Below are 5,857 nucleotides of genomic sequence, written 5' to 3'. Positions count from 1 at the left end.
AACCTGGGTGGTTGATCGAAAGACATATCGTGCCGGGAGGGGGAGAGGAGCACAGTTTGGCATGGGCACGCAGGCTGCAGCTTACCTGGAGCAGGCCTCAGAGGACTGAATCGCGGGCAGCTGTGGTGGTTTCTAGACTTCTCAAACCTTGAACACCAAAGACAACATAGAAGGTCAGTGGGAAAAGTCTGTGGCTGTGGTGAGAGAGGAGCTAGGTCTCAGCTGTAAGTCTTGAGCGTGGCCTGGGTCCCCGGCTTTTTCCTGAGCTTCTGGCCCACAGACTGAGGGGGAATCAAGTGGCTGATTAGAGGGGGACTGCAGGGATCTCTTTGCCAGTGCTGAGGCAGGAATCTCTTGCTCTACTGGTGCTTGGATCTGGGTCACAGTTCTGAGGGGCAGTCCTGGGGCAAGGAGGAGCACTGGTGCATTGGAGCTTGTTGTAGAGGTGGAGAGAAAACACCTCGCCCCTTATCATACCACCTTGGAAGAACTGAAAATTACAGGTCCCTAGAAGCATCTCTGAAAACAGCTGTACAAACCCCCGAAGCTTGGGACAGTACACTCTTCACATTGGAAGCAGATTTTTACCTAAACAAAGAGTTGAAAACTCAAGTAATTGGCCGGGATCATGAGTAAGCAGCACAAAAAGAGTCAGACTATATTATCTTACTTTGGTGACAAAGAAGATCAAAACATACAACCAGAAGAAGACAACAAAGCCAAAGCTCCTACAACCAAAGCCTCAAAAGAAAAATATGAATCAGTCCCAGGCCTTGGAAGAGCTCAAAAGGGATTTTGAGAAGCAAGTAAGAGAAGTAGAGGATAAACTGAGCATGATGCAAGGAAATCATGAAAAACAAGTCAACAGCTTGCTAAAGGAGACCCAAAAAAATACTGAAGAAAATAACACCTTAAAAAATAGCCTAACCCAAATGGCAAAAGAGGTCCTAAAAAGCAAAATTGGCCAAATGGAAAAGGAAGTCCAAAAGATTACAAAAGAAAATACTTCCTTAAAAATTAGAATAGAGCCATTGGAAGCTAGTGACTTTATGAGAAATCAAGACACTGTAAAACAAATCCAAAAGAATGAAAAATTAGAAAACAATGTGAAATATCTCATTGGAAAAAACAACTGACCTGGAAAATAGATCCAGGAGAGAGAATTTAAAAATTATTGGACTATCTGAAAGCCATGATCAAAAAACGAGCCTAGACATGATCTTTCAAGAAATTATCCAGGAAAACTGTCCTGCTATTTTAGAACCAGAGGGCAAAATAGAAATTGAAAGAATCCACCGATCTCCTCCTGAAAGAGATCCTCAAAGGAAAACTCCTAGGAATATTGTAGCCAAATTCCAGAGTTCCCAGGTCAAGGAGAAAATATTATAAGCAGCCAGAAAGAAACAATTCAAGTATTGTGGAAACACAATCAAGATAACACAAGATTTAGCTGCTTCTACATTAAGGGACTGCAGGGCATGGAACATGATATTCTGGAGGGCAAAGGAGATAAGATTACAACCAAGAACCACCTACCCAGCAAAACTGAATATAATCTTGCAGGGGAAAAAATGGTCATTCAGTGAAATAGAGGACTTTCAAGCATTCTTGATGAAAAGACCAGAGTTGAATAGAAAATTTGATTTTCAAATACAAGACTCGAGTAGAACATGAAGAGGTAAACAGGAAAGAGAAAATCATAAGAGACTTAGTAAGGTTGAACTATTTACATTCCTGCATGGAAAGATGATATTTGTAAATCATGAGACCTTATTAGGGTAGGTGGAGGGGAAAAATTATATGTATGTACATATAGATATAGATAGATAGAGGGCACAGGGTGAGTTGAAAATGAAAGGGTCATATCTGGAGAATAAAATTAAGGGGTGAGAGAGGAATATACTAGGAGAAGGAGAAAGGGAGAGGTAGAACAGGGTAAATTATCCCACAAAAAAAAACAGAAAAGAAAAGCCTCTTACAGTGGAGGGGAAATAGGGGAAGGTGAAAGGGAATGAGTGAATCTTATTCTCATAGGATTTGACTTAAGGAGGGAATAACATACACACTCAATTGGGTGTGGAAATCTGTCTTACCCTACAGGAAAATAGGAGGTGAAGGGGGCAAGAGAGTAGGGGAATGATAGAGAGGAGGGCAGATTGGGAAAGGGGGTAATCAGAAGCAAGTACATCTGAGGAGGGTCAGAGTCAAAAGAAAGAATAGAATAAATGGGGGCGTGGGATAGGATTAAGGGAAATAGAGTTAGTTTTTCCACAGCATGTCTACTAGGAAGTGTTTTGTATAACTGCACAAATATAACCTATATTTAGTTGCTTGCATTATCAATGAAGGTGGGTGGGGAGGGAGGAATGGAGAAAATTTGGAACCCAAAGTTTTAAAAACACATGTTTAAAAAAAAATGTTTTCACATGCAACTGGGAAATAAGAAATACAGGAAATGGGGTACAGAAATCCATCCTGCTCTACAGGAAAATTGAAGGGGAAGGGGATAAGAGAAGGGGGGGAGAGATAGAAGGGAAGGCAGACTAGGGGAAGGGTTATTTAGAATGCATGCCATCTTGGGGTGGGGGGAGGGGTGAGATGGTATGAAAATTTGGAACTCAAAATCTTGTGGAAGTAAATGTTGAAAACAAAAAAAAAAGAAAAATTACCATAAAAAAAGAAAAAGAAAAAAAGAAAAGAGAAAGCAACATTTAACTCTTAAAGAAGACTTGCATTTATTTATCTTAGTCTTTAAATTCATATTTCTGAGCAGCTTCAACAGGATTACATAGCTTATTCTTTCAGAAGAGTTTATGATGAGCTATATCCTACTTACAGACTCACAGACTACTAGAGCTAAGGTATCTTAGAAATCAACTAATCCAATCACCTCATCTTATAGATAATTAAAAAAAATAAGGCCTAGAGAGAATTAAAAGACTTACTCAGGGTTTCTATTTTCTTCAGAGTCAGAATTGGCACCTTACACTCAACCCTCAGCTTTTTCCACTATTGTACACTGGATCTGTAGTTATTTTTAAAACAATAAACATTTATTAATGTTTACATCCAAGGTACTATGTTAGGTGCTGAGGATACAAACAAATGAAAAACAACAACAACAACAACATAGCACCTGCCTTTAAGGACCCTGCTTGTTTGGAAGTATGATATAAAACATAATGTGGTAAAAGAGGAGACATACAGATAAAATACTCTAAGAACATTTGAGAAGAGAAAGGTCACTTTCAACTGGGGAATTCTTCATGGACAGAGGTGACTCTTGAACCAACTTAGTTACTTGACCCCAATATTTTCTTCCTTTAAAGACCACAATTGTATAATTAGTCAGAAATGTCACCTCTGCCTAAATTTGCCTAATAAGTTTAAGGATGCTGTCTTTCTGCTTCATTATAACTACAGATTTATTTTTAACCCAGCTCCTAATAGACTATTCCCTACTGTTCACAAAATCTCAATGATCTCAACATTCTTTCCCAGAGTCATGCTTGTATTTTCTGCTTTTAATTACCCATTATCCTCAATATGCTCTTATTTAAATCAACAATTAAAAAATTAAACATAGAACAGTGAGATTTAATAGAATTGAGCTTTCTCCTTGCAAGTCCTTGAAGCTGATTGGATCTGATATGGTGGGGAAAGGGAGTTGAATTGAATAATTTGTCTTAGTTCAGAAAATTTTATTTCATATGTAATTTTAGTTCTAGATAGCAATGCACCAAAGGTATTGGAGGATGATAGAAAGAACATTTCTGTTTTCAAAGCTCTCTAAAGAAGATGTGTCTAGTGTTGCCCTGAGTAGTCAATTTCAGGATGTCACAACTATTGAAACCATTAAAATCAGACATTTATTTTCTTACCCAACTTCAGTCACTCCTGTTGGAGTTGAAACCTCTTTCCTCTTGATTTATAAAGAGAAAACATGCATGTAAATTAGTGAAAAGGAGAGTCAGTTTCCCCAGTACATGTAATTTGTGTGTCTTGTGTTCATTCACATTATGCTTTTGGTTCATATTGAGCATTCCATCCACTAAAACTCCAGATCTTAGATGAATTTTTATTTAGCCAATGTCTTTTTCCACCTTGTACTTATGAAGTTCATTTTTTTAACTCGTGTGAAGTTTTACATTTGACTATATTAAAATTCAAAATTTAAATTTAATTTCTAATTGTAATTTTAAAATTTTAATTTAATTTATATTTTATAATGAAGTATAACATTTTACATTTGACTGTCAAAATTTATATTTTTAATTTAATTTTATTATGAAATTCATAATTTTAATTTAATCAAGTTTCTACATCTTTGAATCTTAACTGTCTTCCAGTATATTAGCTATGATTCCCACAGCATTGTCACCCACAAATCTGGTAAACAATCCAGCTATACTTTTATTCATGTCGCGGATAAAAATACTAAACAACTGTTGGTCAAGGATAGCTCTCTAGGGCACTGTATTACAGACTTCCTTCCAAGTGGACATTGAGCCATTTATGACTATTCTTTGGGGGTAGCCATTCAAACAATTCCATAACCCCTTATAAATTCTAAGATACATTCCATATCTCTGAATGCTTTTGCAGAAGAATAGCAAAAGTGATTGTATGTTTTGAAAAAAATCTAAGTAAATTGTTCTTCTGGCGTTCTCTTGATCTATCAGTTTAGTCATCTGATGGGGGGAAAAGGGACATGAGCTTATTCTGTGAAAAACTGTTCTTTCTGACCATGTTGACTCTTTGTGATGATCATTTCCTTTTTTAGATTTTCAGTACATGCTACTTCAATAGAATATTCTAGTGTTTTGCTAGGAAAGAAATACAGTTCACTGAGCAGGATATACAGACTCCACTGTCTTTGCTTTTTTAGAATCAGGGTATTTGCCCTTCTTGAATCTTGAATTAATTCTCAACCATGTTTCAAAGATCTTGGCAGTGACTCAGCAATCACATTTGCTAGTTCTGTCAGTAAGATTTAGTGAATAGATGGTTGGGCTTGATAATAACAAGAACTCTGAATTCTCCCTCTGATATTTATTAGGTATATAGCCATAGGCAAGTCATTTAATCTCTGTGATACTCAGTTTCCTCACCTATAAAATGGGAATAATAATAATACCTATAGTATTTTACATTTGAGACAGCATGGTACAGTGGATTGGATAAAGAGCTGACATCTAGTTAGGAAGGCAAGCTCTGCCTCTGACATACTTATTTTGTGACCTGGAGAAAGTCATTTAACTTCTTCATAATCCTAATCAAGTCTCCAAGATCATATATTGGAGAGCAGTTGCTAATCTTCATTGGCATGAAATCACAGGTTTGATGTCCCCACTCCACCCTCAAAAAATACCATTAGCACACTTTTCATATGCTTCACAAGGTTACAGTATGGCTCAAATGAAATAATGCACGTCAAAGGCTTTGGAAACTTTAAAAATGACCTTCTGGTGCACCTTTCCATGTTTCACTAGGCTGATTTCTCAGAAAGCAGATGCAATGCATCATGGGGACTGCATTCAAAGCTTTTCCGGATTTCTACCTTAACATGATCTGCCTGAGTATGCACTCCATTAGAATGATCTCTCAAAACTCAAAGTCACCTTCATGAAAGAATGAGTCATCAGGGCAATAATTTGGGGGAGAATGCCTCTACTAGTGAAGAAAAGCCAGCCATCAAGCAAAAGCTTCATTTCTGATCACCTTGGTCCTTGCAGCCCTTAAATGTATGATGTTGTGGTCTTTGATTCTGATTTCTATTCTGAGCCTCAAACACCCATCTTTAGGTGGCTTTGGCCATCTCTAACTGGAAGTCTATTCCATTATCATTTCAAAGTCC

Source organism: Vombatus ursinus, unplaced genomic scaffold (assembly GCF_900497805.2).
Source record: "Vombatus ursinus unplaced genomic scaffold, bare-nosed wombat genome assembly UNPS02014880.1, whole genome shotgun sequence".
In the NCBI taxonomy this organism is placed as follows: domain Eukaryota; kingdom Metazoa; phylum Chordata; class Mammalia; order Diprotodontia; family Vombatidae; genus Vombatus; species Vombatus ursinus.
Note: the sequence above shows the minus strand (reverse complement) of the source record.